Genomic DNA, 26790 nt, shown 5'->3' with positions numbered 1-26790 from the left:
TTCCAATTCTGTGAAGAAAGTCATTGGTAGCTTAATGGGGATGGCATTGAATCTCTAAATTACCTTGGGCAGTATGGCCATTTTCACTTGGCTCACTTTTTAATAAGTTGTTTTTGTTGTTGTTGTTGTTGAGATGTTTGAGTTGCTTATATATTCTTTATGTTAGTCTTTTGTCATATTAATAGTTTGCAAATATTTTGTCCCATTCTACAGATTGTTTCTTTACTATATTGTTTCATTTGCTGTGCAGAGGCTTTTTAGTTTAATACAGTTTCATTTTTCTGTTTTTTGTTTTTTTTTTTTTTTTTTTTTTGAGACGGAGTCTCGCTCTGTCGCCCAGGCTGGAGTGCAGTGGCGCTATCTCGGCTCACTGCAAGCTCCGCCTCCCGGGTTTACGCCATTCTCCTGCCTCAGCCTCCCGAGTAGCTGGGACTACAGGCGCCCGCCACCTCGCCCGGCTAATTTTTTTGTATTTTTAGTAGAGACGGCGTTTCATTGTGTTAGCCAGGATGGTCTCGATCTCCTGACCTCGTGATCCGCCCGTCTCGGCCTCCCAAAGTGCTGGGATTACAGGCTTGAGCCACCGCGCCCGGCCCTGTTTTTGTTTTTGTTGCCTGTGCTTTTGAAGTCTTAGTCACAAAATCTTTGCCTATACTGTTGTCCTGAAACATATCTTCTAGATTTTCTTCTGGTAGTTTTATAATTGCAGGTCTTATGTTTAAATCTTCAATCCAATTTATTGGTTTTTGTATATAGTGAGATATAGGGGCCTGGTCTCATTCTTCTGCATATCGATATTCAGTTTTCTCAGCACTAGTTATTGAAGAGGTTTCCCTTTCTCTAATGCATGTTCTTGGCACCTTTGGTGAACATCAGTTAGCTGTAAATACGTGGATTTATTTCTGGGTTCTCTACTCTGCTCCGTTGATCTATGTGTCTATTTTACAGCAATATCATGCTATACTAAAGTTTCAACTACTAAAGCTTTGTCGTAAATTTGAAGTCAGACATTACAAAACCTCCAGTTTTTTTCTTTATGCTTAGGATTGCTTTATTTATAGTCTTTTGTAATTTCCTATGAATTTCAGAATTGTTTTTCATATTTCTGTGAAAAATGTTGGAATTTTGATAAGGATTGCATTAAATCTGTAGATTGCTTTAGGTGGTGTGGTCATTTTAACAATAATAATTCTTCCATTTCATGAGCATGTGGTGACTTTCCATTCATTTGTCTCCTTTTCAATTTCTTTCATCAGTGTTTTATAGTTTTTGTTGTAGAAGTCTTTTACTTCTTTGGTTAAACTTATTCCTAGGTATTGATTATTTTGTGGCTATTGTAAATGAGACTGTTTTCTTGATTTCTTTCTTACAAAGCTTGTTATTGCTATATAAAATTATTACTGATTTTTGTATGTTGATTTTTATCATGCATCTTTATTGACTTTATTTATTACTTCTAAGAATTTTTTGGTGGACTCCTTAGGTTTTTCAATATATAACATTGATATATTGGAGTCTATAGGTTTCCAATATAAAACATCATGTCATCTGCAAAGAGAAACAATTTGACTTCCTTTTTTCCTGTTTGAATGCCTTAGTTTTTCATCTTGCCTGATTACTCTGGCTGGGACTTCCAATACTAAGCTGAATAAGAGTAATAAAAGTGGACATTCTTGTCCTGTTCCAATTCTTAGAGGAAAAACATCTTTCAGCTTTTCTGTATTCAGTATGATACTAACTGTGGGTTTGTCATATAGGGCATTTATTACATTGAAATATGTTCCTCCTATGCCTAATTTGTTGAGAGCTTTATTATGAAGGGATGTTGAATTTTATCAAAGCCTTTTCTGTGTCTGTTGGGATAATCATATGGTTTTTGTCCTTCATTCTGTTGATATGATGTATCACATTAATTGATTTGCATATGTTGGAACATCCTTGCATCCCTGGGATAAACCCCACTTGATCATGGTGTATTATCTTTTTGATATGTTGTTGATTTCAGTACGCTAGTATTTTTTTGAGAATTTTTACATATATTCACAGGTATTTTGGCCTCTGGTTTCCTTTTTTAGTTGCGTTCTTGTCTGTTTTTGGTACCAGGATAATGCTGGCCTCCCAGAATGAGTTAAGAAGAATTCCTTCATCTTCATTATTTTGGAACAGTATGAGGTGTTAGTTTTTCTTCACAAATTTGATAGAATTCAGCAGTAAAGCCATCTGATCCTGAGCTTCTCTTTTTAGGAGGCTTTTTGTTATTGATTCAATCTTTTTATTGATTATTGGTCTGTTCAGGTTTTCTATCTTACTAGCTGTATCTTGGTAGGTTGTATGTGTCCACTAATATATCCATTTTATCTAGGTTTTCCATTTTGTTAGCATATATTTATTTGTAATTGTTTCAAATGATTCTTTGCGTTTCTGTGGTATCTGTTGTAATGTGTTCTCTTTCACCTCTGGTTTTATTTATTTGAGTCTTCTCTCTTTTTTCCTTGGTTAGTTGAGCTAGTGGCTTATTGATTTTATCTTTTCAAAGACATACTTTTCATTTTGCTACTCCTTTGTACTTTTTATTCTCTGTTTAGTTTTGCTCTAATTTTTTGCTATTTATTTTCTTCTACTAATTCTGGGTTTGATTTGTTCTTGCTTTCCTAGTTCTAGTTAGTTATATAGGCTTTCTTTATTCTTTTACATTCTTTTTTTGTTTGTTTGTTTGTTTTACTGGTTATGTCAAAAGACCTGCCTTCATGTTCAGAAATCTATTCTTCTGCTTGATCTAGTCTATTGTTGAAGTTCTTAATTACATATTTTATTTCATTCGTTAAATTCAATAGTTCTAGGTTGTCTCTTTTTTAAATGAGTATTTATCTCTTTGTTGAATTTCTCACTCAGATCATGAATTGTTTTTCTGATTTATTTGTATTGTTTATTTGTGTTCTCTTGTGTCTTGTGTTTGTGTGTGTTGCATCATCAGTAAGAGTAGTGTTGACAGGTCAATTGTTGGGCCCTTGAGTGGTGAGTGTGGGCACCAGTGGCAGTGGCAGCAGGCTGGGCAGGCTGGTCCCTAGGCCCTTGGCAGGTGTGCACAGGCACTGACAGCAGGTGGAGTGACCCTGTCATCATGCCCCTGGACAGCATGCATGTGCACCAGTGGTGGCAGGGTGGATCAGTCCCCAGGCTCCTGGATAACATTTGTGGGTGGTGGCAGTGGCGGTGGCAGGCAGGTCAGATCTGTCCTCAGTTTCCTCAATGGGGACACTCCTACCAGTGGCAGTGGCTGAGGGAGATTGGTTCCCAGATCCTCAGATAGTGTTTTCAGGTGTCAGTGATGGTGGTGATGGGTGGTGACGGCCCTGTCCTCAGTTATGAATATGGCACCCATGTAGGCTCATGCCCAGGTTCCTTGAAGTGTGTGCTGGTGCACAGTGGCCCTGATTGGAGAGGATGGGGTTGTTGTCAGTAACAGCAGCCCTGGGCAGATGCCTCTCTGGCTCTAGGTAACTTATTCTTTGGTTCCCTTTTTCTCAGAGGCAGCCTCCCTGGGAAATTTACACTTTGGCTCCCTTTTTCTCAGAGGCAGCCTCCCTGGTACACTCCCTGGGATGTAAAACCCTCATGGGCGAGAGTACTAGGAACGTGGCCAGCCTGTTGAGTTCAGCTGGTGTAGTGATGTTACAGCCCTCTGGGTGGATGTGGGAGTATATTAGCGGTGATGTGGAGATGCAGTGGCTCTTGGGCCCCAACACAAGATGTAGTTTAGTGGGAGCTACGTTATTAAAATGTTACTGTGTTGTAACTGCTTGTTTAAGTGGGTGTGTGCAACTTTGTGTGAACTCCTTTGGAGCAATATCACTTTCTCTACTCCCGTAGCTCTGTATACTAGTCTCAGAGCCTGTGAGGGCTGAGGGGCTCTTTCATGGCTAGGATTGCAAGAGTACACTATGTGGAGGGGTTGTGGACTGCTGGGGAATCTCTCACCTTTTTCTTGCAATGGGGAGTTCCTTGAGGCTCTGAGTCAGTCCCGATGGGCTGGATGCTTCACTTTCCTCCTCTCATGCCTAAGAACTCTTCTGTCACTTCCCTGGTGAATTTTAGTACTCTCCCATAGAAGGTCTATTTAACATGGTATCTCCTCTCTGTGTTGGTCCGTTTTGTGTGTGTGTGTGTGTGTGTGTGTGTGTGTGTGTGTGTGTGGAGAAGGGGAATGCCAGGAGCCTCTAGTCAGCCATTTGGAAACTCCCTTCAATAGTGAGCATTCTTGCTTTGTTTTTGATCTCAGAGGAAAAGCTCTCAACATTTTGACATTAAGCATAATTTGGGAGTAAATACCCTTTATCAGAGATTGATTGTTATGGATGGCTTTTATCATAGACTTTAAATTTATCTTGTAAATATCTTTTATCAGATAAAGAAAGTTTCTATTTCAAATTGGCTTATGGTTTTCATTATGAATGCGTGTTTATCAATTGCATTTTCTGCATTAATTGAGCTGATTACATGATATACCTTCATTATTCTGATAATGTGGTAATTTGCATTGTTTTAAAATATTAAAAGTAAACTTGCATTTTAGACAAAAATCTAGCCTGATTGAAATATAATTAGTACTGGATTTAGATTTGTAACATTTTACTTGTAACTTTATATTATGTCTATATATCAGATTGGTCTGTAATTTTTTTCTTTCTTACCATTTTTGTCAGGTTTTGTTATTAAGTATTTCCTGATCTCATAAAATAATTTAGTACAAAATCTCCTTTTTTCAACTCTGTGGAGTTATTTGTGTAATGCTAGTGTTATATTTCCACAAATATTGGAAGATTTATTGGTGAAGGCATATGGAATTGGAATTATTTTTATTGGTAAATTTTATAGTATGGATTCTTATGATGAACATAAGATTATTTGGGCATTCTATATCTTATATGAGTTAAGTGTTTTATTTTTAACATGAATAATTATTAGAATAATTTTCTATTTCTGTAATATTTTTCTATGATCTTCGTAATATACATGTGGTATATAATGATGCACCTGTTTGCATTCCTAACATTGGTTATTTATGTCTTCTCTTTCTCTTTTTTTTAATTGCTCAGTCTTGCCAGGAAGTTTTAAATTTTATTACTATTTTCAAAGAATCCAGTTTTGGATTTGTTGCTCTTATTTATTCTTTGTTCATTTTCTATTTAATTTCTTTTTTCTTTTTTTTTTTTTTTTTTTGAGACGGAGTCTCGCTCTGTCGCCCAGGCTGGAGTGCAGTGGCGCGATCTCGGCTCACTGCAAGCTCCGCCTCCCGGTTTCACGCCATTCTCCTGCCTCAGCCTCCTGAGTAGCTGGGACTACAGGCGCCTGCCACCTCGCTCCGTTAGTTTTTTGTATTTTTAGTAGAGACGGGGTTTCACCGTGGTCTGGATCTCCTGACCTTGTGATCCGCACGCCTCGGCCTCCCAAAGTGCTGGGATTACAGGCGTGAGCCACCGCGCCCGGCTATTTAATTTCTTTATGTTATCTTTATTATTTCTTTTTTCATAATATCTTTGGGTTTACCTTCCTGGTTTTCTAAAATAATATATTGATACAGATATTTATAGCATTTAGTTTCAACCCAGGTACTGCTATATATGTACATTCTTTAACATAATTTTAAATTACAATACACTATTATTATTTTTATACAGTCAATATTATGTAGGAAATTATACTTGATCTATACATTGCTCTTTATTTTTTCTTACATCTCTGAGATTTTCCTCTGGGATAATTTCCCTCTTCTGCAAAGGTATCTTTTAATATTTCCTATAGAATAGATCTGATGGTAAAAATTCCTTTCAGATTTTTTTGTTTGTATAAAGGTGTCCCATTTTGTCTTTTTTGTTTATGAATATTTTCACTGGATGTAATGTTAGAAAGTAATATTCATTTAACTTTTTGGTGACATTCCATTTTCTTTTTTTTCCTTTTGAGAAATCAATTGTGAGTCTTATTGTGAATCTTTGAATGGCATTTGTATTTTTTCTTGAACTTCTTTTAAGAATGACTTAATTTTAAAAACGTATTAGTTTATTGTGATATACCTTGAGGTGGTTTTTCTTTCTTTTCCTTTTTTTTTTTTTTAAAGGAGTTCATATTGTTTTCTGAATCTGTGACCAATCTCTCTTTTATCTACACATTTGGATGTCCAATTATAGAAGCATGGACCCTTTTGTTATAGTCCAGGTCTCTTATACTCTTCAAATCTTTTTTCATTTTTTTTCTTATTTTTATTTTTTGAGACAGCGTCTTGCTCTGTCACTAAGGCTGGAGTGTAGTGGCACGAGATTGGCTCACTGCAACCTCTGCCTCCCAAGTTCAAGCAATTCTCCTGCCTCAGCTTCTTGAGTAGTGGGATTACAGGCGGGTGCCACCAGGCCTGGTTAATTTTTGTATTTTTAGTACAGACAGGGTTTCACCGTGTTGGCCAGGCTGGTCTTGAACTGCTGACCTCAAGTGATCCATCTGCCTCCACCTCCCAAAGTGCTGGGATTACAGGTGTGAACCACTGCGCCTGGCCTACTCTTCAAATCTTTTATTTATTTATTTATTGAGATGGAGTCTAACTTTGTCACCCAGACTGCAGTGCAGTGGCGCGATCTCGGCTCACTGCAAGCTCCGCCTCCCGGATTACCGCCATTCCCCTGCCTCAGCCTCCCGAGTAGCTGGGACTACAGGCACCCGCCACTACTCCTGGCTAATTTTTTTTTTTTTTTTTTTTTTTTTTTTTGAGACAGAGTCTCGCTCTGTCGTCCAGGCTGGAGTGCAGTGGCCGGATCTCAGCTCAGTGCAAGCTCCACCTCCCGGGTTTACGCCATTCTCCTGCCTCAGCCTCCCGAGTAGCTGGGACTACAGGCGCCCGCCACCTCGCCCGGCTAGTTTTTTGTATTTTTTTTTAGTAGAGACGGGGTTTCACCGTGTTAGCCAAGGTGGTCTCGATCTCCTGACCTCGTGATCCGCCCATCTCGGCCTCCCAAAGTGCTGGGATTACAGGCTTGAGCCACCGCGCCCGGGCAATTTTTTATATTTTTAGTAGAGACGGGGTTTCACCGTGTTAGCCAGGATGGTCTCCATCTCCTGACCTCGTGATCCGCCGGCCTCGGCCTCCCAAAGTGCTGGGATTACAGGAGTGAGCCACCGCGCCCGGCCAAATCTTCTAAACGTTAGTTTTTTCTTAATTATGAATATTTTTTCTGAACTTTCTTTAATATTATGTAACCTGGTATTAAAATCATCTAATTACTTTTAAATTTTAGTGATTATATTTTTACATTATAGAATTTCCGTATGATTTTCTATAGTTTCACATTTTGTCACAACTTTTCATTTGTCTTGCAATCCATTGATACCATTAATCACGAAATACAAGTTTTACATCTGGCAGCTCCATTATTTGAATATTTTCTAGGTGTGATTCTATCTTCTATTTTTTCTTGGGTTTTAGTCAATTCTTACCTTTGTACGACATAGTTATTTTTGATTGGGTGCTACAGACGGTTTGTTAAAAATTGTAGTTAATCATTTGAGATTCTAGATATTTTTCTTTCTTCCAAAGAGGATTTACTTTTGCTTTTGGTAGTCAGCTATGGGGGGCGGGTGTTCTAGCAATCTCAGATCACCTTTGTCTTGTCATGGATTGAGATGATGACGTTGGGCTTGTGCCCCTTACAGTCTGGTAAAGTCTGTGATGTTTCCTTACTCCTAGGATAGAATCCTTTGGGGTTTCACTTCAAAGTCTAAGGTGTTTTCCATTGGTACTTCTCCTTGGTGGTTATTGTTTTCCTGGGCTTTTGAGTTCTACAAGAACCCTATTTAGTTTTTCAGCTTTACGTTTCAGAATAGGCAAAATTTAAATTACTCTTTAGAGTAAAAGCCAGTGTTCTTCCCACTCTACCACATTCAGAACAAAACCTTCTCTACCTTTAAGAAAGTATAAATATTCCACTATAGTTCAATCTATTTGTTTCACTTGTGTAAATTTTAAAACTTAACTCTCTGACATTTATTTTTGTGTGATTATAAAGAATGGATTTAACTTTATGTTATATTTTCTAAATGATTGAATAGTTACTCTAAAAGCAGTCATTGAATAATCCATATTTCCCTCATTAAAAAAATCAAAGACTGGATTTGTGATACTGTCTAAACTAAATGTAAGGTATTATAACAATTAAAATTGTAATTTGAAACACTAATAACTTATACATTCAATATTGAAGCAACAAAATAAAGACTGTCATAGAACTATTAACAAAACAAAATAATTTAGCATCTGTTCTAACTTCAAGTATATAACGTTTAGTTTGATTTAAATTCCAAGTTTAACCCCTTTTATTGTTGATTACTGTAGTTTTTTCATCTTGTCTTTCCCATTCTTGCATTCTTATTTTGATTTATTTCTTGACTAGGTTGTAAATTCGTTTAGTTTCCCACCCTGAGAAAGCTTTATGAAGTCTTTCTCATTTTAAATATGTGTAAATATTTCTCTGTTACCTTTACATCCAAAATAATTTAATTGAATGTGGAATTCATGTTACATGAACCTATGTTTTCAGAATTGCTGGTCATTAGCATTTAGTGCCACAGTTTGGAAATCCGAGGTTAGTAAGACTTTTGTTACTTTGTATGTTACTTGTATTTTTTCTGCCTTAACGCAAAGATTTTTCTTGATCTTGGAATTAAGATGTTCATCAGGAATCTTTCTTAATAAAAGAAAGATTATTTTTATTAATTTTATTTTATAACAACATATATACTACTTGAAATTCAAGAATTTCTAATATAATTTCCATTTTCTCTCTCATACCTAGCTTTTTGTAATCAATATTTTACATTCTTTATCTCGTCTTGTCTTTTGTACTCTTTGCTTTTCTCTTATTTTAATATTGCATACTTTTCTTTTGACCTTTGAGTGAATCATTCAGGCTTATCTTTCTGCCAGTGATTTCATTTTCTGCTGCATCCAAGATCTTATTCATTGACTTAATCTAGTTTTATTTATTTTATTTTTTCTTAGTAGTTTTATTTTGAAATATTTTTAGACTGCAAAATGCTTGCAGAGATGGCACCAGAGAGTTCCTGTATAGTTTTCACTCAGTTTCCACTAATGTTAACAGCTTACATAACCATAGGACATTTAACAACATTAAGAAGTCAACATTGGTAAAATACTATTAACTGAGTCGTTCCTTTAATTTGGGTTGTCCGGTGCTACCACTGTCGTTTTTCTGTCCTAAGGCAAGGCTCAAATCAAGATTTGGCATTACATTTAGCTGCTGTGATTCCTTAGGCACCTCCAGTTTGTTATAGTTTCTTGGTTATTACTTGTCTCTCATGACTTTGACAGTTTCGATGAGTACTTTATAGAATGGTGTTTCATAAAACATCCCTTAATTTGTTTCTCTGATGTTTTCTTGTATTAAGGGTACCTGGGATTTGTTTTAATCACATATAGTAAGACATGCAGACGTGGAAAGGACTGTTAAGAAGAAATATGTTTATTACTAGATCCATAGAATCAGGAGGCATGGCATGCCATGCAGGGCCACACCAAGAGCACCAGAGTTGATCTGGAGGCAGGGAGAGTGGGGAACATGTGGAGATAGAGCATGTCTTTTATCTTCTGTAGGAAGGAACAGGTGAGGCAGGGTGAGCAGGTTTACAATCGAATAGTTTGAATAATTTCGGTGGGCTCCAGGGTATACAGTCTCTCCCTAGTTGTCTGGTACCTGACCCTAGGGTGATTTGAGTAGATAGATAGTGGCTTAGAGTGTGAGAATATGATACATGAAGTAGTTGAGGAATGAGCTCTGGATTGGTTAGTTGAGAAAAGAAAGGTAATAAAGTTTGGATATGTGTCCTCACCCAAATCTCATGTTGAATTGTAATTCCCTATGTTGGAGATAGGGCTTGGTGGGAGGTAGTTGGATCATGGGAGTGGGTTTCTCATGAATGGTTTATCACCATCCTTCTTGGTAGTGTCCTCATGACAGTTAGTGAGTTCTAGTGAGATCTGGTTGCTTAAAAGGGTGTAACACCTCTACCCTCTTTCTCTTGCTCCTGCTCGTGCCATGTAAGATGCCTGCTCCCTTTTGCCTTCTGCCATGATTTTAAGCTTCCTGAGGCCTCTCCAGAAGCAGAAGCTGCTCTGTTTCCTGTGCATCCTGCAGAACTGAGAACCGATTAAACTTATTTTCTTTATAAATTACTCAGTCTCAAATATTTCTTAATAGCAATGAAAGAATGGGCTAATACAAAAGGCATGCCAGCATTTTAATCATTTACTTATCTCTAGGAGTTGGCTTTCCCTAGGAGGCACATTTTCTCTCATGTCAGCAAGTCTCCAAGATATTGAAACATCAAGCATATGGAAGACATAATTAATACATTTCTTATTATTGGACTGAGGAAGTCTCAATTTAGTTTTGAAATTAGCAATCATGTTTTTCATTTTGAAAAGGTCTTTCCTGATCTTAGAACACTTAGTTCATGATTTACTCATTTCAATACGTCTCATCTCTTTTGATGAGCTGGAGGTTTTAAAAGTTGTCTCTTATTCTTGCTGCAACCTTATTTTGTAAGAGAAAATTACTTTTACTCTTCAGTGTTTTCTTTATTTAAACAATCAAGTCTATATGACTGGTATCTTTCTTTCACCCCCATTTGCTTATGCATACAGAAAGTTGTTTGCTTAGTACTGGAGATGAGATGACTTCTATCCCAGAGTATGTGGGTCTTTATTAAAATCTTCCCTTCACAGGTAGAGAGAAAATGAAAATATTAATATTTAATTTATTTTTTTCTTTCTAGATTTTAGGATCAGTAGTCTGAGAGACAGGAAAAAAATAAAGAGACTTTTCTCCCTACACTCACTCATACTGTCAACCCAACACTTCTGACACCAAATGTGTGGGGGCTTTACCTTACGCACCAACTAAGCAATTCTGCAGCAGACACCAGCTGGCTGTCTTCTAATTTAATTCAATTATGACACTTCCTACCTGGTGTAAACCAAAAATAAAATTCTAAGCCCCCTGACTGACTGAATAGACCACATCTCTTGGCCAAGGGGATGCCAAAGACATCTGAAAAAGTAATTCAGGTCATGATGGGAAGGGGGAGTCAAACATGCCTCATTATACCCTCCTCTCTTTGGAGTTCAGGCATAAAATTGACCAGCATTAACATTAAAACAGATCTGAAGACTGACAAAATAGACTCTTCATAGCAAGAAGATACCACATTCCAACCTGGCTCTATTATAGCATCACATGACACATAGGGGGCTCTGAAAGTGATAAAAATAAAGTATGTTACCCCAATATATTTCTTTGAAATATTTTGAAATGGCTCTGCAAAGCTTTCTCTTTTGGGGAAAAATTACATTCTATAGAGAATCCCCCTCCCTTTCCAGGTCTTTTTCTGATCCTAAAAAGATTAGCTGAGAGTCTGGCACCTTTTAAAGGTCTTAAAAGGAAACAATTTGCCATCTATTGCCTCTAAGGATGGACGCCTACCTATGAGACTTCATCTATATAATAATAACTTTGATCTTCACAATGCCTTATCTTGACCCAGACACTCCTTTCTATTGATTCTAGGTCTTCAGATAGTAGCTCTTTCAACCGAATGCCAATCAGAAAATCTTATGATCTTCCACCTATGACCTGGAAGCCCCCACTTTGAGATGTCCTGCCTTTCCAAACTGAACCAATGTGTACCTCACATGTATTGGTTGATGTCTTCTGTCTCCCTAAAATATACAAAATCAAACTGTAACTCAACCACCTTGGAAACATGTTTTCAGGACTTCCTCAGGCTGTGTCATGGGTCATTATTCTTAACCTTGGCAAAATAAACTTCTAAATTAACTGACACCTATCTCAGACACTTTTTGGTTTATGCTTGAGATACTGTCAGATCCCACAGGTTGAGGGCTCAGTTCCACAGGACTGTCCCCCACTTCAGGTCAACAGTTTGCAAATAATAGTCACTTATACTTTGACTGACCAGCTATAAACCGGGGGTTCCCATGACCCCTACCTTGGTTTTGATTAATTTGTTAGTGTGACCAGTGGAATTCTGGGAAACACTTTGTGTTTACCATTTATTGTAAAGGATATTACGAAGAATACAGAGGAACAGTGAGATAGAAAAGATGTATAGAGCAAGGTATGTAGAAAGGGACACAGAAATTTCATGTACTCTCAGGACATGCCTCCCTCTAGGAACCTCCAGGTATTTAGCTATCTGGAAGCCCTTTAATGGAAACTTCGTTATGTAGTCATGATTGATTAAATCATTGGTCAATGGTGATCAGTTCAACCTTCAGCCCCACTCCCTTCCCTGGAGGTTGTGGATGGGGCTAAAAGATTCAATCCTGTAATCATGCCCTGGTATTTCTGGTGGCCATCTTTCATTTAGAAGCTATTCACAACTCATCAGGATACGAAAAGACACTTATCACTTTGGAGATTCCAAGAGCTTGAGGAGTTGTGTGCCAGGAAATATCACCATTATATTCTCATGATCACAAGTAACATACTGGCTACAGCATGTAGGTGAATTTTCCTACAGGAGTTTGCATATCTTTCCACTAATTTTTCTATAATCTGATATTTTTTCTTCAGGACCTTATTACTGGTAAATTTCCCATGTTATTTAAAAGGAAGTATAGTCCATATGTAAAGTCCATGGAATTGTTAAATTTATAGTATTATAGGTTGTGATAGGTAAGGTTTCCCAGATTCAGAGTCTGAGATGGGCAAGTGATTTATTGAGGAAGTGACAGGGAACCAATTTTGTCACATAATTTCTCCCATTTTAAAGAGTTAGGGCTGAAATTGTGTACCCCCGCAACAAAAAGTCACTTTCTGTGAGTTTCCCATGGAGCAGGAGGTAAGAAGGCTCCCACTGGTTGAGGAAAATTCTCCACAAAAAGTAACAGATGTGATTCATTAGCAGACTATTCAGCCATTGTAAGATGAGCAAAAGGGACCTGAAAGGGCACTTCCAGGGAGGGAACATAATTTCTCCTCAACTCTCATACATTCATAATTGAGACAGACCCAGTAGCAAAAGACAGATTAACAAGAGAAAAACAGTAAGTTTATTAATGCATGTAGTGCACATCATACAGGAAAATCCTCAATGAATGGGAACTCAAGGCAGTGGCTTACAGCTCTGGCTTATGTAGCATCTTTAACAAAGAACAATACATTTGTGGAAAAATGACTGACCAAAGGAAAAGAGTTTTACTCTTCCAAAGGTGGGAAATTGTAGGAAGAAACGAATGGAGTAAAACTCATGTGTAGATTCCTCTGGTGCCATCTCTGAACTAATAAGAGTTGTCTTCAGTAAAGAATTTATATCTTGTCTTTAGGCAGAAAAGGGGGAGGATAGAGAGAATTATTCCTCTATTGGCTGCTTCCTAATTGGCTTTAGCTAGTAAATTCTTCATGCACTGGGGTGGCACATTCTGGTCTCCCAGGGCACTGACAGTGGTTTCTGCATGTGCCACTGCTCCAACGGTCAACCACAAAGAAGATGCAGTTTCTCTTTCTATTTCTGGTCACTGGATTTTAAAAATAAAGTAACCTTTCTGATTCTGAGCAAATGAGCATTCAATGTCATAATATAGTTCTTAGAGGTGTTTATCAAAAATATAACTTCTTCTCAGAGGTAGTATAGTATGCTAATTTTCCAACAGAGTTGCGTTTATGTTCAAATCCCCAACATCCTGAGCTTTAATGGAAGTTGTCAATCTAGAAAAAGAAACCAATTCAAAACTCATTAATAGGAAAAGCAACAACTGTAATAAATAGTGCTTCATATGTCTTTCAAGTGTGGTTTAAGCTGCTCCTGAGACTGAAAGGTATTGTGATTATAGGAAAGTTTAGTAACACATCCATTCAAAATTAAACTGCAAATTTCAATGTAATTAAGTTTTGCAGTAGTACATTAATGCTCAATGACCAACACTGTTCTGGGTTTTGTGGAGAACCAATATGAAGAAAACCCTTAGTGGATCTTATAGACTTCTACCATTATTAGAAAATTAATATAATAAATTACATTTTTATTTGAGAGAGCTTTTTTTTAAAAAAAAAAAAATATATATATATCCTGAGTCATAATGTACAATATTTGCTTACCTTACAGTTAAGCTATGGTTAACTTCTATAATTCAAAACATAATCATGATAAAATATGTTCAGAGAAACGAAAAATTATAGCTATAAAACACAGAAATTTCTTTTTAAAAGAGAAGTGTAGGATTGTGTTTTAACAGTCCAATGACCTAGAGTTCTGCTTAAAAATAAGGATTTGGTTAAACAGAATTGGTTATTTTTCACCAGGAACCTTAAATTTGCATAGACTGTAATAGAGTAGTGTTTTCATGCTGCTGATAAAGACATGCCCAAGACTGGGTAATTTATACAGGAAAAGTGGTTTAATTGAACTTACAGTTCCACATGGCTGAGGAGGCCTCATAATCATGGCAGAAAGTGAAAGGCAGGTCATACATTGCAGTAGGCAAGAGAGAGAATGAGAACCAAGAGAAACAGTCTTCCCCTTATCAAACTACCAGATCTCGCGAGGCTTATTCACTACCAGGAGAACAGTATGGGAGAAACTGTCCACATGATCCAATTATCTCCCACTGGGTCCCTCCCACAGCACATGGGAATTATGGGAGTACAATTCAAGATGAGATTTGGGTGGGGACACAGAGCCAAGCCATATCAAATAGCATTGCAGATGTAGCAGTCAGGAAAAGTCACTACTCAGATCTCCAGCTGCAGACAGCATAGTTAACTGATGGCTTCATCTACTGCCCCAGTGGGTCTGATACTGTCTGCGCTAAGGCCATACTTCTTGCAAGCTACCCTCAGCTAATGACTGAGCACGGCAAAGGTAGTAAGACAAGCCCATTATTGCTAGATACTGGACTCTTCCTGTGTGTGTCTTTGGATCAAGGACCTGCCCATCTTTTGGTTAGTTCAACCATTCTTAGAACTGTGCTGCTAATGTTGCTATTTGTGATTCCTCCTACCCTGTCCTCTTTACTTCCCTCCCTCCTTACACAGGAGTCACTCTAAAGGTTCCCTCTACATTCTCCTGTTCCCTTTCCAAATAAATCTCTTACATGCATAATCTCATATTGGTAAATGCTTCTCAGAAGACTTAAATAAACAGTGGTTATGAGAGGGATCCAAGAAAGCAGGTGATAGGATGAGGATATGAGACTAGCTTACCAAGCACCTAGTGAGCAAAGAAGACGCCATCCTCAGCGGATCATCCCTGGCACAAGTTGGTGGCTCAGTTGCTAAATATTTCACCAGTGGTAACTTGGGAAAGCATACCAAGAAGGGGAATGCCCTTGCAGGTGTGACGACTCAGATGTTTGAGAGATATGGAAGTGAGGGGAATGTTTACAAAGACAGCAGCACTGGCTTGTTAGCACCAAGTTGTATTGTCATCTTACGTAGGAATAATAAGAAACTGAGAGCTATTAAAAGCTAAGTGTGGGAACCAGAAAGCCTCCTTGGTAGCTTCTAATGAGTACCTTATCTTCTGAGTAGAAGTGCAGACACAACTGTGCAGAAAAACAAAGATTTGACAGAGTCACAGAGCTCCAGAGAAGTTTGAATGTTCATGATTTAAGAAAGGTCTGTTATGTTGAATTCAGGGTTCTGAATTGGAAACCCAGAATCCAGAAACACAGAAAGGACATTTGGGGTGAAATGCCTGTATAGGTTGGCTCTGCAGATCCTCTAGAAAAGTAGTTAACCTTTGCTATCATGCTCTGCAGAGGCCTTATCCATGTAAGATAACAGGTGTCTCACTCAGGAACTCTTCCTTGTTCCTCTTCTGGCTCCCAAGCTAATTAAGTTTAAATTCCAGCATATCCCATCTGCTGGGCCTGATAAGAGAAAGTTTATAATCTGAAGGCACTGTGAAACTTAGTTATAGGGTACTGGTAGGAGCCAGGGGAGCGTGCCTGAGATTAGATTTTTAGGGTGATTTATAAAAGAGCTAGAATGTAAAATAGGACAAATAATAATTTATTAGCTTGGTGGCACTTTCTTTGGAAGAGGAATTTAAAACCCTGGCAGGAACCATAGAGGATGAGATAAGTTTACTATTAAGATGGCTCCTTAGTAAACTTGAGTGCCAGTGCTGAACCCCCGATACGACATGCTTCCTTAAGGAGACCAACGAGTCAGTTTGTGGCAATCAACTATATGATAGTTGATTCAATCAACTACATTATAATATACATATAGTATAACCCTCTGTCCTGGAAGGGCCAGTAACTTGCCTTCACAGGGATAGATTAATATTCTGCATGTAATTTTTTCTTTACCACCCACAGAGCTCAGCCAACACTACTATCGTGGGACTATGGGATGCCTGTTCAGAGACATCGAATTCCATATCCCACACATGAAAATGTGGAGGATTAGTTTCATTGGATCCACTGATTAGATCACATAACATACCATGCATGGAAGAGCTGTCATCACTGAATGCTGGAACATCCTGCCAAAGGCAATGTTTCAGAAGTAACGCTCTGAAAGAATGAGGTGTTATTGTTCAGAATAAACTGTATATATCAAGCCAGAGACCTCTGTACAGTACACACAGTGCTGTGTCCCCAGTAAGAATACATGGGTTCAGAAACAAAGGAGTTTAAGCAGGAATAGCCCTACATACCACCCTTCCCAATAACTCTTGTGCTTCCTGTCCCACTACTCTACACTTGCAGGGTTGGAGGTCTTGGTCCCTAGGGGCGACTCACTTTGACAGGGGGCACAGCAAATTTCCCATTGAACTATAAGTGTCATTTGCTGTCAGGGCACCAGAAAGTTTTTGTGTCCAGGAATCTGTAAGGAAGAGTCATTATCATGGCAGAGGTTGACAACTCTGACCAGGAGGAGGATATAGGCCACTTTTATACAATGGGGCAGGAAGAAATATTTGTTATACTCATGTGATCTTTGGTTGCCTTCCGTTACTACCTTGCCCTATTGAAACCATGAATGAACAAGAACAGCAATGCAACCAGAAAAAAGTATGATTACTGAGTGCTCACTGCCCTCAAAAAGGAGGTTTCAGGTCACAGTAGTTACCTAGACCTCTTGAGGTAATAGGTGAAGTTACAAGAAATTTAGAATGGAAAGCGGAGACAGGCAAGGGTGAGTACCAGCTGTGGCCCTGCAGCCAACTATAATGATGAGACTCTAGTTCATCTCACTAACCTCCCTCTTTCAGGCTTCTCCTTGGGAAGAGAGTCCCACAAGAACTGTGGAGGGGCTGTCCTCGAGACCTTCATGGAGTGGTAGATCTGTACTGCCCCAAGGTGGGCTTTGGTAGCTATGGAAATTTACTGCAGAGATTTCCTGCTGCAGGGAGCTTAGCGGCATGATGGCCCCTGCTGCTGCTCCCTGAATCTACCACTGCATTTGTACCAACACTATGCTTTTAACTGGCTGCTCCTGGTTAATGACTGGGCGTAGCAGGGAATCTAGGGCAGCCCTGTTCTGGGACAACTCATATGGGTGACATATTAAATATTAAGAATAATTCATATATATAAAAATATATATACACATACAAATATACATATATATATGAAAGAAAAAACTTAGTTTCTATTCTTCCTTTAACGGGTTTTAAATATTCAAAAACCCCAGATATTTCACAATTAAAAATAGGCAGAAGATGTAAACATGCAGTGATATAAATAACCAATACATTAATGAAATATTTTGTTCTCTCATAATTACGGGAATTTAAAAAGAATCTCCCATGATTAAAGAAATAATAGAAACTACAAGATATATATAATTTTCTCACCTTCCAGATTTACCAAAATGGTTGAGTTTATCCAGCATCAGAGAGGATGTTGGGATGTTGGGTAAGCTCATATTATATTTTGGGGAGTATTAATTGTTGAAAATGTTGGGAAGGATGATTTCTATTATTTATCAAAATTTTTAGTGATATTTCCTTTGATTCAACAATTCTGGCCAGTTGTTGACTCTTGGAATCCCAGTACTTTGGGAGGCTGAGGTAGGAGGATTGCTTGAGCCCAAGAGTTCAAGATCAGCTGGCAACATAGCGAGTTCCTTTCTGTACAAAAAAATTTTAAAAGTTTGCTGGGTGTGGTGGTACCCTCTGGTAGCCCCAGCTCCTTGAGAGGCTAAGGTGAGAGGATTGCTTGAGTCCAGAAAGTTGAGTCTGCAGTAAGCTGTGATCATGCCACTGCATTTCAGCCTGGGAGACAGAGAGAGACTCTGTCTCTCAAAAAATAAAATAAAATTAAATAAATAAACAATCCTATGGCTAAGAAGTTTTCCAAGTTTCATAAGTACAAGGACATTGAACTACACCATTGGTTTTAATAGCATAAACTTCGCGGTGGCTAATACTGATTGTGTACTCTGTATCAAACACTGTTCTAAGCACTTTACATGCATTAGCTGATTTGATCTCCTCAAAAATCTTATGAGATGGGTAACTCATTACTCACACTTTACAGATGAGAAAAGTTAGGCACAGAGAGGTTAAGTTACTTGTCCAGGATCTAGTTAGTGATGGAGATGGAATTTGACCCAGACAGTCTACCTCTGCTGTCCATGCTCTTAACCACTATACATATTACTTCTTGGTAAGTTGTGGCAGATTCACAATTGCTTAGCCACAATTCTGAATTTCAATTCTAATAACTAAAAATTGTTTTTATAACTCACTTCATAGAAACTCTGACCTAACTGAACTCATATGACATCAGAACATGAAATCAATTGACATGAAGCTATTTTTAGTTATCATTCGCCCGATTTAGTGATATATTAATTAATGATTTACTGCAGAAATATTCATGTGCTCAATTACAGAATGATGTCCCATACTGTGCTGAGGATGTTCTATGATGTATGACATATAAACTATGGATGGACTAGACAGATACTTAGGAGATAAAATCAACAGTGATGGAAAATTGGGTGATGAGTGAGGGAGCAGGAGGCTCGAAGAGACTCAAGGGTTAATAACTTGCATTGAGCCATTCACTGAAATAGGAAACATTGCAATGGGATGGATTGTGAAAAAATGTGAATTCAGTTTGATTTCTCTCTGAGACATCAGCAGTTATATCAAGTAGGCAGTTAGATATATAGACGTGGAAGTCAAGGATAGCTCTCTGCTGGGAAACAAAATTTATAATTCTGTAGTAGGATTTGTGAAATTCTGCTAAAATATCAAGTAAGACAGGGCTTGATTAAACTACTTGTAGGGTATAGATAATGTTAGTAAAAACTGTTTATGTGGGATGTTACTGATAGAATCCTGGACTAGGAAGTCAATGGTAGGGTGGAAATGAAGATAAAAAATACAGTTGATGCTTTTAATAAGTTTCGCTATTAAGGGTGGAGAGAAAAAAGTGATAGTTGCAGGAGGCTGTGAAGCTAGAGGGAAGCTTACTGAGACTTGAGCATACTTAAGCACACGAGAGCCCGGGTGTGGTGGCTCACACATGTAATCCCAGCACTTTGAGAGACCAAGGTGGGCAGATCACTTGAGGTCAGGAGTTCCAGGCCAACCATGGTGAATCTCCGTCTCTACTAACAATACAAAAATTAGCTGGGCGTGGTGGCGGGCACTTGTAATTCCAACTACTCAGGAGGCTTAGGTAGGAGAATCACTTGAACCCAGGAGGCAGGCGCATGGGGGTGGGTTGCAGTGAGCTGAGATCATACCACTACTCTCCAGCCTGGGTGACAGAGTAAGACTCTGTCTCAAAAAAAAAAAAAAAAAAAAAAGAAAAAAGGACACAAGATAGCAAAGACATACTCAGCTTTCAGGTTTTGAATGAATAAATGCAGTAGAGTAGGCTCTAGAATGCTAATGGAGGGATAGGCCTTAGGAGGAGGAAATGGTATTCACTTCTTTTAGGAAGAAAGGAAGATAGCATGTGTGTAGATTCTTATGTACACAGGTCTCAATGTTTTGAATCGAGAAGTTAAAAAGATTCCATCAGATAGCCTCAAGTTAGTGCCCCATCTTCTGGGCCACAGGTGTGGCGTACACTTGGAGGTTTCATGAGAGGAGAAAAGTTTTGAAATAAGTCTTACCAATTGTGGCAGATCATTAAACAGATTAGCAGAATATTACCATGCATTTCGGAGAGTCTGTTGAAATAAGAGTTAATGGTTTCTTTTGATCTCAAAGTGCGGCACTTTCTCCAGCAAGGCTTTCTCCTAGTAAGGCTATTATGGCACAAGAGTATAAATACCTGCTATAGAGAGGGCTGTGTCCCCACAGAAGACCATCCCTGTTTAATTAAGGAAAATTAGCTGCTAAACTCAAAAAAGTACAGTTGCTCATTTCTAAATAATCATTGTAGCCAAACTACTAAAATGAAAGTTATAGAATGGAGTTTAAACAGAGCTTGGGCTCGCGGGTCAAGTGGCCTTGGTTGGAATTCCAGCTCTGCTTTTACTTAGTTGAATATCCTTCGACAAATTAGTTCACCTTCCTGTGCCGCCACGGTTTCATCTGTAAATTGGGTTAATTAATGGAAAATAGAACAGTGCTTGCACATAATAAGTGCTCAGAAGTGTGACACCCTGCTCAGGGCTTCATAAAGAGTAAGTCAAGGAACCAACAAACCAGACAGTCTGGCTTGAGTCTAGGTTCTTTAATATTATTCAGGGACTGTTCAGAAAGCCCAAATGTTAGCTGCAATTTTAAAAATTTAAGTATGACTTTTTAAAGTATGCTTTCATTTTTTTGTTTGTTCATTCAAAATCAACAAAGAATAAGTACTTTATAAAACATTATCTTTCAAGACTGTCCATGGGTGATACAATGGATTGACATTTTTATAACAATAGGCTACATCAAGATTTCACTCAACATGGTGGCATTTAGATGTCAGTAAATGTGAGTGTTTGATACTATCTCTATTAGCACAAAACTAAGTCTCTTAGGAAAATACAATGCTCATTTGAATGGATAAAATTGGTAGATAATATAAAAATTTGTGTTTTGTATCTTTCAAGAAAAAGTATTACCCAAATTGGTTTTTAGGCTTTGAAGCCAAATCTATAAAATAATCACATTTTCATTACAATATACTGGGGTTTTTTTGTTAGATGGATAACACAATATATCAGTCCATATCTATATACCTAACTTCCTGTGGTGTGTCTTAAAAATAAGAAAAAGAAGTTAATTGAAGAATTATGGAACAAAAAGCACAGATTTTCTTTTACTTCAATGAGTAGGGTCAAGTCAAAAGTGAAAAAATTTGAAAGGAAAAATAAAAATGAATACCACAGTAAATAGGAAATATGCCAAAAAAATCCTTCTAGAATACACTAAAGCTATCCAAAGAGATAAATGTCTTCTAAACATTTTTTTGTTTTATATGATAAAACGAAAGTTTAGGAAAGTTTAGAATTGGATCCTATGTAGTCAGATTTTAAAATTTCACAAATTTTAGGAACCATTTTCTGTTAAATCATATAAACACAAATAATGATACAGTTTACATTGAAGTACTATTTTACATCTTTGAAAAATGAATATGTTTAAGTAATGGAATCACACACTAGTCTTCTGATTTCACTAAATCCTCGTTCCATTTCCCACAGCTTTGACATCATTGATAACCTTCTCATTTTTATTATTATAGCCTTCATATTTCTCTTCTTGTATTATTTTAGATTATGCCTCTTTCTTTTTTCCCCTAAATGTGGCTTCCTCTACGGATACTCTTTGGTCTTCTTTCAACTTTTCTGCACATTTCCTCTAATGATTGTTACAGCTTGAATTCCATATGTGAAAATAAGTAATTCACAATCTAAGCTGTTGGAACTTTAAAACATTTTGAGTCTTAAGGGAATGTAATTATGAGACCTGAGTCACATAAACAGGCAACTATAACCTAGGCAGCTGTAACATTTGTTTTTCTGATTATATGTTAGCATTTTTAACTACATTGTTTTATAAAATATTGTAGATGACTGAGGGGTGCTGGGGAAGACTTCTTCCCTCTTACCTATTGATCTTAATTACAAATTATCTTTTCTCTTTCCTCTCTCCCACAAAGACTTCATGAGTATCACATTGTTTAAGAGGGAATGTTAAATACACTCTTTTAAATTAGAAAGAAAAGTAAAGCAAGATATATGAAAAAGAAGACAAACTGCAGCTAAATTGTTGTAACTCATAAACTAGCCTTGTATAGAAAATGTTATAATCCTACAAAATTTCATTGTTTTCTGCCTATATACGTGGACCTTAACTTTTAGCTTTGGAGTACTGATCCTATTCCTTTGGAGTCTGTTACCTGAATGGCTATTCTTAGCTTTACACTTGAATAAACTCTTTTAATCTAGACTCTGATCCTTTCAATTATTTCGGGTTGGCACTGGTAAACTTGCAAAACCTTCTTAACAGTTCTAATTGTTCACAGGAGTGACATTCTATCGCATTTGCTCTATTACATAGCCTATTCAAGGGAGTCATATCCCATCACCTTTTCCATATTTTCATGGTTAGCTATAATTTTATGATGCACCTAGGTTCATAAATGAGCCTGTGTTTTTCCTTTTTCTATCTCCTTTATCTGTTTTGTAATTTATAAAATCAATAGAAATCAAAAGAATATTTTGGATTTAACCAAAAACATAGGATCTTTATGATGAAAGTGAATATATAGAAAGACATTTCATGATCTTAGATGGATTACTTATTATTATATAAATATACATTCTTAACAAATTATATATTACATATAAATAAATAACAATAAAATATAGAAATAAGATATTACAAAGACAGTAATAAAAGCACTGTGAATCAGTGCAAGAACAGAACAGATCAATGCAAAAGATTAGAGAACAACAGAGAGAGATCTCTATATAAAGGTAATTTGTGGAGATACACAAACATACCCAAGAATGACCCCTAAGTCAATGGGAAATAGATGTGTTGTAAAAAACAGAATTCCTACTAAGTACAATGTGTCTCTATTTAAATTAAACCTCACGATGACAGGTAAAACAATAACCATTCATGAAAAACTCTCCTTCCTAATAAAAAAAAATCTTACATTTTCAAAGCATAACCCATCAGGCAAAGAAAATGATGAATTTAATTCCATTCAAATAAAACATTTCTTGCACAAAGGTTATTAGTTAATAGACAAATGGCAAAATGACAGAAGAGATTTGCAATCTTAGAACCTACTAAGGTTTTAAGATTTCTTAGTCATTAAAATATCTTGTCTTTTCAAAAAATTATTTAGTTTACCAAAGCTTTTAAAATGGAATTTTATTCTTTTACCATAAATGCATATTATTTTATCATTTTAAAATGATTATTGCAAGATAGGTTGTATGAATGTATAATACCAGTGGAGAAAATAAACATTGTGTTTTAAACTGATAAGAAGAGACACTACACTTGATCTTAGCCAAAAGGCTGAGATGCAATTAACATTGTGTTTCATAGAGTGTGGTTCAATAGCCATTCCCATTAGAACCTGAAGAATTGGTTAAAGCAGATTCCTAGTTCTACACCAGCCCTATTTAAATTCACTGTGATATTAGATAGTTTTCTCCCATGCTGTAGGAAGTGAGGTTTGTTCTTTCTCCTAGCTATCACTGTAGTGAGTAAGATTAGTTTCTTCCTAGGAGACTCTATAGGGATGTACAATTTCTTGCAAAGGTTGATTCTAAAATTCGTTCTCCAAAAATGTTTACCATTCTTTAGCTACTTGCAGTTATTTCCATGGTAGTTTAATTATATTTTCTCTGTAGAGGAGGTACAGTTGATTTTATGGAACTGTGTTTCCTTTGGACAGGTTGAACTATTTAATTTTCATATGAGTAGCTATATGTTTTAAAATCCGTAGTCTGACAAAATTGCTCTTTTTCTCATACTGTGCCCTATCCTAAATGATATTGCTGGTGGAAGGATGAGCAGAAAAGTAGATACAGTATAATGAGAAAAATTAAAAACATTTGGGAGAATAAAGATGGCCATTTTCCCATAATGATGCTTTAGACCTTGGTGGTTCTGAGTGCCTACTGCTTAAAAATAGGTATCTCTTACCCATGTTCAAATTGGAAAATTTAAAGAGTTTTAGGATTAAAGAGAATAGCATTTTGTATATTGTCATAATCCTGCTACCATCTTGGTTGCTACTTCGCTGATCACATGTTAGGGTGATCAACGTTGATTTTCAAGTGATTAGGGAAGATTAGGGTATTCAAACTTTCTGTAAAGGGCCAGAAGATAAATAATTTAAATTTTATGGGTTATATGCTCTCTGTCACAACCACTCAACTCTGCCATTGTAGTGTGAAAATAGCCATAGACAATATACAAACAATGGGCATGGCTTTGTCCCAATAAAACTTTATGAGAACAGACAGTAGATTTGGCCCAAAGCCATAGTTTCCACACCTCTGGTCCAGATATAAAGCACGTTGGCTCATGTTTGGTTGCGGTATGTGTGTCAGGATTGGTTATCCTTCCATAAAGATCAAGAGTCTGGCGCTGAGTAGAGGGACTTGTGTTGGTAACGGAAAAATAAATGTCTTGGGATAGAGACTTATCCACACAAATAAAGTCAGGGTTAATTAAATGAAAATGTGTTTACAGTGACAAATTAATGCTCTTACAGCATTAAAGGAAGATAAACTAGTATGTTTCTATTTCTATGGAGATTTTATGTAACACAATGGCCTTTTCACTATGCCATTTTATGTAATTACCATTAGCACAGAGGCCATTAATTCAATATAATCAAGGAATGTAAATGTCAGCTAACATTGTGCTATGTCCATCACTAAATATTTCTCTCCATTTTTCCATATTTTGTAATTGAGTTTTCTTGTCAGACTTTTCAACATTATTTTGAGATCTGACTGTTTCTGCCAAAATGAAATGAAATTATTAACAAGAAATTGTCGGCATTCATTCACATTAAAAATTCCATTTAATATGTTTTTTTCTGTTACCTTAAGCAGAAGAGGCTTTCATTTATCTCAAATGTACCCATGCTTGCTGTGGGTGAACGGAAGGAACATCACTTATTGATCTCAGTCAGAATTAATGAGCAATAGTTACTTGTGAGCCCGTGTTCTTTCGTCATCTTTCTTCTTCTCTTGCCCAGTGACCCAAACCACCATTATAATGGGCTTCCTTTGTACATTTATCATGTCTTTACTGATTGGGCTGTATTTGAAAGTCAGGCACTTTGAGCTTGTAACCCTGACTTTTACATGTCAGCCACATGTATAGTGTTGTGTTTTTAAAACATGGCACTCTATTACTCTCCAGTTTCTCCACAAGTGAAATAAACTTGGAAAATACATTTTTATATAATATATGACACTAATAAAGTAAACTAATTAAAAAATTACTTAACAGGGAAAATAAAAATTGCTAAAAGCACCATATTATTATTGAGTCCCAAGCCTGAAAGATTTCCTAGAAGTCTCGGTTCATCTTCATAAGATCTATGTTTAAAGCGTGCCAGAAAAATGTGTGCTAATTTTATGAAATTTCTTGGAAAGCAGATTGGATTTCATCATGTCACTACTCTTTGAGGAGTAGTATACCCAATATGCTATAGCACACTGACAGAAGCAAACAACTTATAGGCCATGTGATTACTAATGCTGACCTCCTCCACTTCACAGTCCTTACACATTTTTTCCCATTTATTTCACAATCTCTGTTTTCTCTCTTTTTCCATTCCCACTTTCATCACTGGAGTTTCAGCACTTATTGTTACCTAGTTTACTGAATTTATCTTCTGATTAGTTGTCAAAACATCAGCCTTGACTTCTGTAATTCACCCTTCACACTATCATCAAAATGACTTTTCTTGCAAAAATGATTGTTACTTTCCTACTCGAAAGTCTTCGAAGATTTCTAATTGTTTACAGGAAGAAAATTTAGACTCCTAGGAATGCTATTTTAGGCATGCTGTCTTAGGAAAGCAGAGCTTAAGACCAAGATCTTCATGCACATGGTTTATTTGGGAAGTGATCCAGGGAGCAGGAACCTTTTGAGGAATCTTAGGTTCTGTATTGAAGAACTCCCTGCTGGAGGCTAAAAAGGGAAGTATTTGTCCTTCAGTTCCTTTTCCTTCCTGGTGAAGGGGAGCTCTGTAGGTTTCAATGGTCCTACCCCTCTGGGTTGTACACACATAATTGCCATGTGTGATCCTACAGATGTCTCTAGCATATTATCAGAGAATGTCCTGAACAGGAAGTAAGAAGTATGGGATATTGAAAGGCAACATCCTGTAAGAATGCTCCTGTCCAAAGTATGCATGGAAATGATTTCCACAGTAGTGGCTGGAGTGAGAGGTGGGGCTATTAGGATTTGAAGTAGTACCCAAGAATTGTCAAGATTATGTGGCATTAAAATGCTTCTTACATTATGTGACTTGAATTTCTGTCCAATCTGATATTTCATCATTCTTTTTCCATGTCCAGACCAAATGTATAGAGGCTACTAGCTTGCTTATTAATTAATTTCTTCATTAAAAGTTTGTTGAGCGAGATTATGCATCAGGCAACCTTTTAGACATTGGGGATGCAAAGAAGTTTCCACGCCTCATGCAGGTTGTATTTGACTTGGGAGAGGCAAATAACAAAAAAGGTAAATATATGAATGTGACTATTTCAGTTGGTGGTAAGGGTGATAAAGATCATAAAGCAAGGC

At 37.1% G+C, this 26790-nt stretch overlaps 1 pseudogene; it reads right to left on the bottom strand.

Moving 5' to 3' along the window:
* Positions 1–23420: 23420 nt before the first annotated feature.
* Positions 23421–23541, bottom strand: LOC112425638 (U2 spliceosomal RNA; annotated as a pseudogene).
* Positions 23542–26790: the final 3249 nt, after the last annotated feature.

This window comes from Macaca nemestrina, chromosome 8 (genome assembly GCF_043159975.1).
Source record: "Macaca nemestrina isolate mMacNem1 chromosome 8, mMacNem.hap1, whole genome shotgun sequence".
NCBI classification, from domain to species: Eukaryota; Metazoa; Chordata; class Mammalia; order Primates; family Cercopithecidae; genus Macaca; species Macaca nemestrina.
The sequence above is the reverse complement of the archived record's forward strand: the minus strand, read 5'-3'. Positions and strand labels throughout refer to the sequence as shown.